At 40.4% G+C, this 13,588-nt stretch overlaps 1 protein-coding gene across 1 annotated transcript in view; it reads right to left on the bottom strand.

The window, feature by feature from the left end:
- The window catches only part of begain (brain-enriched guanylate kinase-associated), a 153,879-nt gene that overhangs the window by 81,041 nt on the left and 59,250 nt on the right, over positions 1 to 13,588 (bottom strand). The window lies entirely within an intron of this gene.

The following is a 13,588-nucleotide window of genomic DNA, read 5'->3' as shown; positions in this document are numbered from 1 at the left end:
CAATCTAAAATGAAGACAGATTCAGCAACTGCATGGCTTATCTCTTGCACAAAATGTTTTCAGAAACACATTTCAGTGAACTATTTTCATTAAGCAAGAGAGGAAAGTTTCCAAAAGAGCCGTCATGTTGGTTCCAGTTTGAAAGCTGAGAGCAGCAGCCCACGAGGGAAAGCGTTCGTCCAATCAGGTGCCTTGTGTCTAGTGGCAGCCCATCAAGCGTCAAATGCGACGAAGCGAGGCGATCCCTCACGATAAAAAAAACGCCCCTGTGGACATTTACCATAACACATCTCTGCTTTACTGAATAAAGTTGATGCTGTTGCAAGAACGAAACCTGATTTGTTTTGCAGTCGTCTCAGGGACTTCATCATCTCTAACTGATAAAATAAATCTTAAAAATGTTCAGGAAAATTGGGGAATTTAAAGAGCATGTTTACAAGCAGAGGATTTGATTGTTTATTCTGTTCACATCTTGTTTTCCTGCCTCACAGAGTGGCCATACTAGAGATGCCCTCTGCACTGTTGCCCCTGATTTTTCAGCCTGGGGATTTGTCTCTGCAGTTCATAGGACCTGACCACACTCCACTAAACAAACTTTATACTTAGAGCAGACTTTCCGTGTCCTTTCTGCCGCCTCACTTTCCCATTCATCTCCTGCTTTTCATCATTTTTTTTATCAACACCACTTCCCTCACTCTGCGGTGTTATGGAACAACCGCTTCCTCCTGTACCTTCTCGCCTCCTTTTCAGCTTCGGTCTATTCATCAGGGCTATTTTCTTTCACTTCTTCCTTTTTCAGCAGAGGTGAAAGAAAACGTTAGTGAAAGAGAACGAGAGAGAGAGACAGCAAGTGATAAAAGCAAAATAAGAAGAGCAAGGTCAGACCGTACTTTGCTATTATGCATATCTGTCTCTCTCTCTTTGTCGGTTCCTTTCAATTTAGAGCAGTTTTCGCTTTGGATTTGCAATTTAAGACGTTCTCTTCTAGACTTGAATAAACCTGCTCCTTAAAGCAGTATGTGGATACTTCTTTCGCACACCTCTTGCACTCCAATATGTTGTTCATTTAAATTTTCAGTTAAAGCATTTTACTCTTTCTTTGGCACCAAGTATCTTCCGTAAAGGCGATGTTGAAAAATGAATTCAGGGGTGCGTGCTATTCTGCAATCTTGCTGTTTGTATCGTTTTATTTAAAATGAGAACTCTCGCTCTGTGGCTGAGAAAATGGTTGTCCTGTTGCATCATGGGAGCTGGAGAAAACGAGAAAGTAAATTAGGTCCATCGTGTTGGTTACAGTTGGAGGAGCACTGACACTCTCATTATCTGGTTCCAGTCTGCGTGAGGGAGAAATTGATGGAAAATGTTCAGGAAAGTCATACGATCTGGAGCGAGCCGGGGGAGTTTGAGTGTAAAAGTGTCTGGACCGGACATCATCTCATTCATAAATATGTTGTGGATTTGGTGGAGTAGGCTCATAAAACACAAAACACACCCAATAAAACCAAAAGCGCCACCGACGAAAGAGCTCCTCTAAAGAATGTTTTATATACAGTAGCTTGATCTAAGAGGCTGAGTTTATCTCCTCCTGCGTTGGCCTCTCTTCGGCTGTGACTGTGAATGTGAATAATTCATAGCGAGGGAGTGTAGTGGGTGAGAGCGAGCAGAGAGGCAATATCAGCACTGCCTTAACCTTGGGCTGGCAGCCACAGGTTTCTGCTGAAAGGTGAGATTCAATTAGAGGAGGAGAGGAATATCTTATCCTCTGCTTGGTTCTTCCTCCCCTGCAGCTCAACAGAGTCGTTTGTAAGAGAGGTTAACAACAGCAGGAAGCAGGTAATCAATAATAACTAATGAGCGTGTCCAGAGATACAGCACCATTAGATGCACACAAGCAACATGTGAATGTGGAAATGTGTTAATATTTTACGGCGTTATTGATTTAAGTGCAGGGTTGCTAAAAATCAATTGAAATTAACGATGTTTGTGTTTTTCTGATAATAATATGAACTGATAGGAGGTGAAGATCTTGATTTCTCTAACTGAGATATTTTACCGCATAATACTGAAACTTTAAATAGTAACATTAAAGCAGGAGGTTACTTTGAGGAAGGGAGATGAGAAAAAAAAGCTTAGACATAGAGTATGTTGCAACTGATGTTCTTTTTTTGGTTTTGTATTAGGACTGGCAATCGATATAAATATTGAATCGCTATTAATCGCATGATTGTTCATAGTTAATCACAATTAATCACAAATTAATCACACATGTTTTTCTTTGTTCAAATTGTATCTTAAATGGAGATTTGTCATGTATTTAATACTCTTATCAACATGGGAGTGGGCAAATATACTTGCTTTATGCAAATGTATGTATATATTCATTATTGGAAATCAATTAGCAACATAATTGCATATCATAAAGTGGGCATGTCTGTAAAGGGGAGACTCGTGGGTACCCAGAAAACCCATTTTCAGGAAAATGGCCATGACAGTTTTTCCTTGCCAAAATTTAGTGTAACTTTGGAGCTTTATTTACACTCCTTCGCGACAAGCTAGTATGACACGGTTGGTACCAATGAATTTCTTATCTTTTCTAATTTCATATGATACCAGTATCTTCACTCTAATTTTAAAAATTTAGGCAGAGAGAGAGAGAGAGAGAGAGAGAGAGAGAGAGAGAGAGAGAGAGAGAGAGAGAGAGAGAGAGAGAGAGAGAGAGAGAGCAGGGGTAAACAACGTGCAGAGCCGTCATATTTTCAGTTCTAACTTGGTTGAGGATTGTTGGAAAGACTAACCAGTGCGGCAATCGTCCGTTGTTGGGCTGACAATTTGCCGGTTGGAAAATTTTAACATATCGCCCAACCCTAATAGGTAAAATGTTCGGCATGGAGCCGGTTGGCTTTGCTTAGCAAAAAGACTCAAACGAAAGGGGTGTGCAAGCATACATACATAAGAACCCACAAAATAAAAAAATTAAAAAATCTGCCTACCAGCACCTTTAAAGCTCAACAATTAACATGTTGAATCTTGTTTGTTTAATCTGTACAAAAATGTATTTCAGCCACTGACAAAAGATATAGGTCAGCCGGTGCGTGGACACTGTAACACCACAGAGCTGCCCAGCTCTTTCTGTTAGCAAAGCTGTAAATCGCAGAAGACACTTAACAGAGGAGTGACACTGATGAGCAACACTTGTGAACCCCTGCTGATAAATTATGGTCAATTTGTGCAAAGAGCCGATAAAATACTTTACTGATTACTGATTGCACCTTCAGGCACAGACAGTTAGGGTTTAAATAGCTTAGTGAGGAGACATAAAAGGGAAGCTGTGTGAATGTGTGCAGAAGTGAGAAGTTTCCTGCATGCTTTATCGTCATTTTGCACCACTCTTCCACTCCTGCTTTCGGGAACTATTTGCTCGAACAGTAACAGTTTATAGATTATTTTCTTCTACATTTTTGTGTGGTGTTCCTGAATTTTTATGTGCAATTCAGTCCCAACACATTCAGCTCTTATTGATCAGCTTCACAGACTAAACAAGCAGTGATCCTTAAACTATCACAAGCCATCACTCAAACAGATTGCACAGTTATTTCCAGATTGCCTGCATTTATCGCCTGCTTCTTCAACACCTGCAGGTGGCTTTATTGATACCATTACCTCAGTCTCAGCGAATAGGATGATGCTTTAAAGTGTTCGGCTCATCGGGACGAGTGACAGACGCTCAGATTTAATCAGGCGACAGAAAGGAGGGCAGGACACGCATTACATTTCTTTCTTCAAGGAGAAATAAAATGCATTATTGTAGCTTTAAATATAGCTTCTAATGCCGGTGCTAAACAACATTATGTATTTTGTCTGGATGATGTCTTTTGTAGTCAGTACGAGAGAAGGCGTCAGATTATTCAAGATGAGTCACGCAGGGATAAGGGATGAACAGGTTGGATGAGTGATCCTCAATTTAAGTACCATTGCAGGCACCCTGTTATTGTTGTGTTAGCTCAGGTCTTTCCTCTCTGTCTGCCTGCTTCCCACCCACTCTGTCTTTTAATAGTCTTTATGCCTGTTGAAGGATAGGATGCAGGCTGGTAATGGATAGAAGTTGAAGACTAGGAGTGTGGGAGAAGACACAGAGCGCTACAACAACGCCATTAATCTCTATTATATTCAGAGGCGAACATATGGACACGACAATGGCGACAGAGCACCTCCGAGGCACACGAAACAGGCTGCGCATTAATAAATCACAACGAAAAGGGGCGCCAGCTGCATAGACAGGCTTTAAAAGTTTTAATATATTTGCCAACAAATTAACAGACTTCGACCAAGCAGTTACATAAATCGAAAAATGTAGCGTCAGTGGTTGTTTGAAGCAAAGGGTTGTGTTTAATCTGTGCCTGGGGAAAGCCAATAAATAGCAGACAGGTTCAGTCAGCAAGTGTGGTGGGCTATATACCTATTCTGTCTGTCAGTTCTGCTATTTGTTTACTTCGGTGCCTGGCTATCAGCTCTCAGCAGCGCCTGTGCAATTTTCGCTCTGTGCCTTGGTTTCCTAGATAGGTCTGCGAAAGGCCTTGGAGACCAGCTAAACACTTTAACATTCATGCCCCTTTGCATGGACACTTCCGCACGGACCACACACAGGAATGCAAGCACGGAAGGAAATATACACAAAATGTCCACATATACTGTACGCACTCGCCGACCGAAGCAGAAAGAAATCAAAGCGTCCGATAAAGCTCATCACGTCCGCTTGGCTTTGCAAGAAGAAAGGGAAGTTAGTTCTTCAGTAAGCATGTCATGTAATAGGGTTTCTTAAGAAGTTGGGGAGGATTTCAAACAGATGGAGGCACGAACGGCAAAGCTGAATGTGATGGAAAAGGTCAAACTGACTCTCTCTGCAAAATCGTGCTCCAGGAAATCCGTTTCTTAACTTGGAGCCAGCGAAGCATAAAATCACTGCTAACAGGACATCAATTTGTGCTGTGACTAATACTCAGTATATTTACTTTTTACTTAGGACCTATACAGAGCGGCAGCAGTTTTCTGCCTTGTTTGATTTAGTCTGAATTTACACTTTGATAACTGGTCTGGTGCAAGGGTCACTTTTGGATATCATGCACAATTAATTGAATATTAATCACGATCACGATTTTGGCTTACCAAGAAAACTCAGCTGCATATCGAATCAAGCGTATTGCTGAATATATTACTCATTTTGACTTTCAAAACGTACAATAGCAGGAATTTAGCACAAAATGTAAGTGAAAGCAGTCTGTTTATTTAATGTGAAAGTGCAATAAAAAATATTCTGTTCCTAAAAATCAATGAATAAGCATGATAAATAATTGAGATCTCAATATTGATCAAAATAATCGGGATTATCATTTTGGCCGTAATCATGTAGCCCTATCACGCACTTTTTCTTCGTTCCAGGGTGAAAAGGTGATGTATTTATTACATCCTGCTGATGCAAACCCTTAGCAAGGTGCAACACACCCAAAAAGACAGCATCCTCCTCCTGTTCCCATGGTAACTAGACAATGAATAACTGGCATCAGGTGAACGTGGCATCAGGTGAAGTCATCCCTCTCTATCACTCCCTTTCGTCTCACAAACTATCACTCTTGTCCATCTGCTTCCTCCGCGACCTCCCGACAATGAGAGGCTACAGTTGCCATGGAGATAACGACGGCACTCTCTCCATTAATGAAATTTAGTTAAACATCCCTACACACGGGCTCGCATCTGAGCAGATGGCAAATTCCACAAAGATCATCATTTAGTTTCAGCCTCCTGCAGATCACAGTTAGTGTTCATGGCTGTTTGTGCAGCCGGGCACTGATTTGTTGCAATATTATGGTGTGATTGGACAATTTTAGCAGGGGTAAACTGGGTGTTTACATAGCTTTAACATGATTAAAACAATGGAAAACAATTAGGCTATCAATGCTAAAATGTTCCTCCTCTAATAACAAACTATTATGGCAATATTGGAGATCCAGCCGCTGAGGTTGCTTGATGTTAAACACTCATTACCAAACAGAACAGTATTGTCTGCAATTCCAAAGTGGCACAGCACCGATCAATGAAGGGCTCTTATTTACTTCCTTAACATGTTACAAGATCCTCAAAAAGCCCCGAGAACCATCCGGTCCTATTTGAAGCATAAGGGTGCTTTTGGGGTTAAATAGCCGCAGATTAAGGCAAGTGTTGCAGCAGAAAATCAAAGCAAGTTTGGTTTCCACTTTGGGCCTGGAGGAGCAGTTTGTTCCGAGAGAGGCTAAAAAAAGGACATGGTGAAAAAAAAATCCCTTCATTTAGAAAAAGATTAATCGCACCCTTTTCTGCACAGAGTTAAGTTCCAAGTTGATGTAACACCAGTGCAAGAGAAGCTACAAAGAGATGACTCTACAGTTCATGTGTGTATAATTGATTAGAGGGTATAACCATTAACAAGACAGCAGGCAAAGGAACTGACATGATACGACATTAATCATCCTGTGTGAGCCCTGAGATCGAAATGTAACAATTAAATGACTCAATGCCTTCAAACTTTTTTTTCCCCCCGTTTTATTCACCAATTTGTGCATACACATGTGGACAATTTGGACATATTGCAAAGACAACAACAGATGATAAGATTATTGATTTTCTGTAACAGGGGACAGCATGTTACAGAAATATTAGACTCTTTAAAGTCGGAAACATTTCTATTGCCTCCGCACGGCTCTCAACATGGTGACATCTGAGCCGGCAGCTCACACCTAACAGTGCTACTCAGAACAGAGACGTAGTCACAATGATGTCATCCATTGATATGTGGACTGCTGTTTTGAAGCCTTGAGTTCGGCATTTTGGCCGTTGCCATCTTGGCTTTTTGCAACCAGCAGTGACACGAGAGGGTGAAGTACAACCAAACGCTGAATAAGACATTTTCAGGTGACCAAAATGTTAACTTTCATGAACTGAAAACACACTGTGAAAGGGTTAAAGTTGTAAGACAAAAACATGGACAACTCCCAGGCGGGACAACGCCGTGGTAGCGACCTGTCAATCACAAGGTAGCCACGCCCTAAAGCATACTCTGCTTTATGGTCTATTTGACTCAAAATGGGACCATAATTTACAAAATGAACATCAAGACTCGAAACTAGCAATTGAGACCATAAACTCATGTTTACAATGTTTACTGAGGTAATAAATCAAGTGAGAAGTAGGGTCATTTTCTCATAGACTTCTATACAATCAGACTTCTTTTTGCAACCAGAGGAGTCGCCCCCTGCTGGCTATTAGAAAGAATGCAAGTTTAAGGCACTTCAGCATTGGCTTCACTTTTCAGACCCCGGAGTTGCCCACTGATAGCAAATAATTGTTTGCTGCTATATTAATGCTCTGGATATCATGTAGAGCTCCTTTAATTGCTAATTCATGCAGGAAGTGGAAATAATATTGAGGCTATTACTTTCCTCCTCACCTTTTTCTTATTCCAGAATATTCTCAGGCAGATTTTGCACAAGCATGAAAGCCGGAGCTGAAGGTGCTTGAGGTTCTGCCGACACCCGGGAGGCCGAGGCTACAAAGCAGTTAGCCCTCAGGATAGTGCCAGGAAAACATATGGTATGCTGCTAGTCAGCGGGAGACAGATCGTCCCTATTCCAACCTTTCATATAATTGGTGTATTTGAAGGAGAGAAATGTGCTCTCCGTTTCCAGCCACTACCTAGATTTCTGCAGGGGTACTTGGGCTAAAAAGAGAAAGCACCCTTTTTCTCAGCATGCCGACAGTAAAGAGTGATGCATTATCCGAGCGCACCTGGACTATGGTGTGGATACCGTCGCTGTTTGGCACCAAAAGCATCTTTCCGGAGCTGAAGTGTTTTGTACTCATGAGTAATGTTGAATTGGTCGAACTACTGAAGGTGTTAATTGAAAGAGATACAATGTCCCCTGTATACTGTCTGTTAATCACAGGTATCATCCCCTTTAATCCCCTGTTAAAGTCCATGTAATGGGACTCACACGAGAAGAAATGAGGAGCCAAAGTCAAAGCCGCTGAGGAAGTGACGGCGATTTTATCATTCACCTTTCACCTGGCCGTGCAATTAAATAAGCCAGTCATCCCCAAAGGCAAACATGGATTTCTCCTTGTGACTAATTACTGGATGTATTTAGAAGTCAAGGAGGCAGAAATAGAATTAGCCGACACATCACACACACATCTCCACGCTGCCTGTTACCCACAGAGACAGGAGGACTGAAGCTGGCAGCATCCTGCGATCATGGGGCATTATGAAATCATCATGACAATGAAAATTGGTATCAAGAGACCAAATTGACTGCCTCCGTCTATCAGCTACAGGAGCCTCTCCGGTGTGATTCTTTCTAAAGTGACGAGGCGCTAAACGCTCTCACTCTCTGATCTGGCAGCACAGTCATTTCAGGTCTTTTGCACAATTTATCTCTTGATCTTCTAAAGAGAATGATTCTCTTTGTAGTGGTAAGATAAAAGTGTTTGGAAACACTTCAGATGACTCCAAATGACAGCTAGTACACATGTGGAACCAATAAAATACATACTTGGGAACGTTTACAAGTGAGAAATATGAGTATGGAGAAAGAAAACGAGATGTTAGGAGATAAGACAAAATAACAACTTTTTATTTTAACTTTTAATTAATGAGCACCTACTGAATTATAGGAAACAGTAATATCATTACTGTGTAATAAAACAGGAAAAATGGGGTCACAGTGCCAATATTGCAATAAACTAGTTATGGTATAATGTATATACTTTAAAAAAAAGAAAAGAATTTACTTTGGGAAATTGTTAAAAGGTTTTTTTTTTTCATATGGAGTACTTATTAACGTGTATGTTATTGTTGAAAAAAAACATTAGGCTAAGCTTAGGAAGATGTATCAATAGCTGCTATAAAAGTTATAAATATAGAAAAATATATTTACATTCAGTCAGAAACAAACTGTATTGGGATAAAGTATAAAGAATAGTGCGGCGAGCTACTCCTCAAACGTCAATATATCATATTTATATCAGCTTTTAATAAAGATTTGTTTACTAAGTGAAAGTGCCACATGCATCATGACATAACTATAATAAGAAGTCATACAGTACAGACATACATCTGTTGGTTCCCTGTCTCCACCCTGTAATTACTTAACGGGTAACATCTGTATTTTTCAACCTGGACTCTATTTTTCCATGTCTTTGTGTCTGAGTGACTAACAGGGACAACAATTTCTGAATTGGTCTAGTAATGAGGGAGAGCGCTGTAACCGGCAGCTGCAAAACGAGCTTCGAGGGCAAGTGAGCAGCGTCATTTTATTGTTGCTTTCACTAAAAGTGCTTTTTTTTGCCACTGACAGGCTCAGATTTTTATAAGTTTCTGACAACATCATGGAAAGGACCCTACAGAGAAATAAAGTGCAAGTTCCGCTCAAGGAGAACTCTTGCAAAATCTGAATATCCGTATACTCTGGCTCTGATAAACACGGGCGTCCATCAAATTGAAAGACCTCGTCCACATTGTCGAAATCATCTAAATATTCAGCCATGACATTGAAAATCTATCTTAGATAACGCTAAGCTACGCTGTCTGTACTCCAACATAACTAACTCATGTTTATACCATAGATCTATTCCACTGTTGTCTTTTGGCAACACATCCCCTCGCCAAATTTCAAAACAAGACTTCTCCTTCAGCGAGACTCTTTCCATAATGTCAGACACTTATAATAACAATCAGAGCCTGTCATGGCAAAAACAAGCACTATTAGTGGACGTAAATGACGGTGCCAGCTTGCCCCAATAGCACCACATTGCAGCCCGTGAGCAGCTGCCGTCTACGTTGCTCTCCCTCAATACTAGACCAATTTCAGAAATTGTTGTCGTTATTAGTCAGTTAGACACAAAAACATAGGAAAATAGGGTCCAGGTTGGAAATCACCAAAGTTACCCTTTATGGGTAATTTAAAAAGCAATCATAATCTAAATGCAAATGTATTTACAACTGTTTTCCCTGCACTTCTTCCCTTGTACCCACTGGTATGTAACCAGTAAGTATCCCACTGGTGCTCTGTATGTGTTAAGAGTTTAATTTGTGGGCTGTAATCCAAAGCGTAACCAGATGCTGTACCCAATTTAAAACAGCAATTATGCCCTTTTATATGCACTTGTGCGTGTGTCCGTGTGGTGTATATGTATATATATTGTGTACTGGCAGATTTACTGTTGCGCATCATGTGTATAAGTGAGCCCTATTGAGTCTCCACCTGTCTAATGATCAGCCTGACAGCCAGTCGACGGGGAGGAACTGGGCAGCCACACCACGTGTTATTATAGAGATAATTGTGTTTAGAATTCAATACGCTAGATTCATTTCCTGCACCAACCATGTGCCATCTGAGAGTTTGAATAAAAATGATTTGAATCAAAACCCTGGCTGGGATATGTCGACTGAATGGGGATTTCTTTAATTAGATTTTAGAGTGCGCTGATAGACTTTCCCACATTTTGCATCTGCGTGTTGAGAATTCAGATGGACTTATTTCCGATCTCTAGTGGATTTGAAATGAAATAATCTATACTAGGTAGATTTAACTGTGCCTCCATGTAATGTTTCTTCACTTGTGTGGAGGAAAAGTGCTCAGTGTTGGACTGACCTTCACAGAGATTAGAAATAAGACTCCTGTATTATTGAGATCGGAATGAAACGCCCATTCCCTGCCGACGCATAATTACGGGAAATGAGATCAGACTGCCTGCAGTGTGATTCACACTCAACCTCTTACAGAAATGCACACACGGACACCAAGCAGCATCGATTAATCTGTTGATTATTTTCTTGATTAATTAATTGACTGTTTGGTCTATAAAATGTCAGAAATTAGTGAACAATACTCATCATATCCCAGAACCCAAGTTGACATATTCAAATTGCTTGTTTTGTCCAACCAATGTCCAGTTTACTGTCATGGAAAAATAAGAAAACAAGCATCTATTCACATTTGAGAAGGCACGAATATACATTTATTTTTATTACTATTTTTTTTTTTTATTATTCTTAGACATGCTAGCAGCATGGCTCTAGGAAGAGCAAGTGGTCGGTCCACCACTTTGGTCCGGACTGAAATATCTTAACAACTACTGGATGGATTGTCATGAAATTTTGTACAGATGTTCATGGTTATGAAACGATTTGTCCTAATTACATTAGTGACTGTATGATTTTTCCTCTAGCGCCACCGTGAGGTTCACATTTGTGGTTTTGAGTGAAATATCTCAACAACCATTACATGGATTGCCATGAAATTTGGTGCAGACATTCATGCTCCCCTTCAGGATGATTGGTTGGTGATACCTTAACCTTTCAAATAGCTCCATCATCAGGTCAAAATTTAGATTTGTCCAATACTTTGATTTCCCATAAGCCTTGGGTGCTCTGCGTGTTTAGTGCTAATTATCAAATGTTATTACACAGCTTTGTTCTGCAGTTCTAATGTTGGACTCTGGCGGACTGTTTTTGTGTCAAATGATTGATTTCTTAAGTAAGTAGCCGTGTAATAAGCGGGATATTGTACAGCTAGTAGGACATTGTTGTGAAATAAACCCCTTCAAGGCGATGCAAGACCCCTGTTGGGGTTTATTTCACAACAATAACTTGCTAGCTGTACATTAACCATTACTCACCATGCAAACACATTAAACTAAGATGGTGGACATGGTAAACATTAGGGCTGCAACTAACGATCAGTGTTTCCCAAAGCCCAAGATGACGTCCTCAAATGTCTTGTTTTGTCCACAACTCAAAGATATTCTGTTTACTGTCATAGAAGAGTAAAGAAACAAGAAAATATTCACACTTAAGAAAGCTGGAATCAAAGAATTTAGACTTTTTTTTCTTAAAAAGTTACTCAAACCGATTAATCGATTATCAAAACAGTTGGCGATTAATTGAATAGTTGACAACTAATCGATTAATCGTAGCAGCTCTTGCTGATATCAACATTTAGCTCAAAGCACCGCTGTGCTTTAAGCCTCACAGAGTCGCTAGCTTGGCTGTAGACACTTGTTGGTTAAAAAATTACTTTAACAATTTCCTGTCTATCAACTAATCGATCAATGAACTGATCATCTCAGCTCTAATGGACACATTCAGACCAAAATATACATTGTGTTTACACATGCTTACAGTGCAGTTTCTCACTGCGTGGGAACCAAATTTAACCTCAAACTGTCAGAACTGACACAAAGCAACAACAACAACACACTCCCACACTCATATCCTCAGATCCATAATGTCTAATTTAAACCTGGAGCACCCCTGGACCCGAGCAGATAAAAGATCAGATACCAGATGCGATCAGTGCTGGGAAAAAGAAATAAATCAATGGAGGACTCCTTCAGTTTAATAAAAGCACATACAAACCTCCGACATTTCATTAAAACCGACTGACTGATGTGGATCAGGTCGGTAGCGGTGGCGGGGAAATCACATCACCGCTGTAATGTCACAAGCTCCGTCTCAGGAGGTTTGGAAAAAGAAACACACACAAGCCAGATTAAAGCGAGGGGATATGAGACTGGAGACCTCTCAACAGATTATATCAAATCTGAGGAGACTCATCCGTTCCTCCTCCACTCAGAACAGCTCGTGGCCGTCTGTTTATAACATGTGTCCTTGTTTCTGTCCTTCTCTGCCAAATGCAGATTGATTCAGTGCGAGAAGGAAAGGGAGATTTGCTCTCCCATTCTTACCCCCATTCAATTGAAAAAGAATTGATTTGCTTACTCATTTGCATTCATATATGTATCCCCGTGTTCTCGCTGTCTAGACGCCAAACTCACACACCGGTTTCATCAAGAAGCGTCGGCTCAAGAGGACGTATTTGTAAAAGAAAGCCGGGAAAACTGGTTATGTCTGGAATAATGAGGGTTTATCTGTGCTGTCATTTATCATATTCATCCTGGTTTTCTTTCTCTAACTGTACGACACACATATTGCATCTTATACTTGTGCGTTCAAAGAGATAAACAGTGAAGACGATTAGGAAAACAAAGTGGTAGATTTCCCCCGACGGTGGCTCAGCCACCATTTTCGAGATGTTTATTGCTGATCTACAGTAATAACGTCTAGGAGAAGTGAAACTCGTAATTAGTTCTCATAAGTTATATACGTTGTGGGAAGGAAAATAGCATTCCCTGCCCTTGGGAAGGATGAGGAGAAACTGTGGACAGCAATAAGTGGAGTAAGAATAGAATAGGGCATTATTATGTATGACAGGTAGGTGCTGTGTAAGGGACATAATTTCAAAATGGGGTGATTGCGAGTGAGTCTTTACTTTTTAAATAAGTAGTCTCCGATGGTATACGTATGCTTTTATGTTGTATAGTTTTTCCATTATGGTACGGTGATGGTCAGCAGAGATCAGTGGTGGTATGCGGTACATTTCCTTTCATTTTCTGCTACTTTATTCTTCTACTCCAATTCATTTCACATGCGTACTACTCGACTACATTTATCTGAAATCAATAGTAACTTTATATTTTCATACTAAACAAACAATCTTGT

Source organism: Sebastes fasciatus, chromosome 15 (genome assembly GCF_043250625.1).
Source record: "Sebastes fasciatus isolate fSebFas1 chromosome 15, fSebFas1.pri, whole genome shotgun sequence".
Taxonomy (NCBI): Eukaryota; Metazoa; Chordata; class Actinopteri; order Perciformes; family Sebastidae; genus Sebastes; species Sebastes fasciatus.
This window is presented reverse-complemented; position numbering and strand designations above follow the sequence as displayed.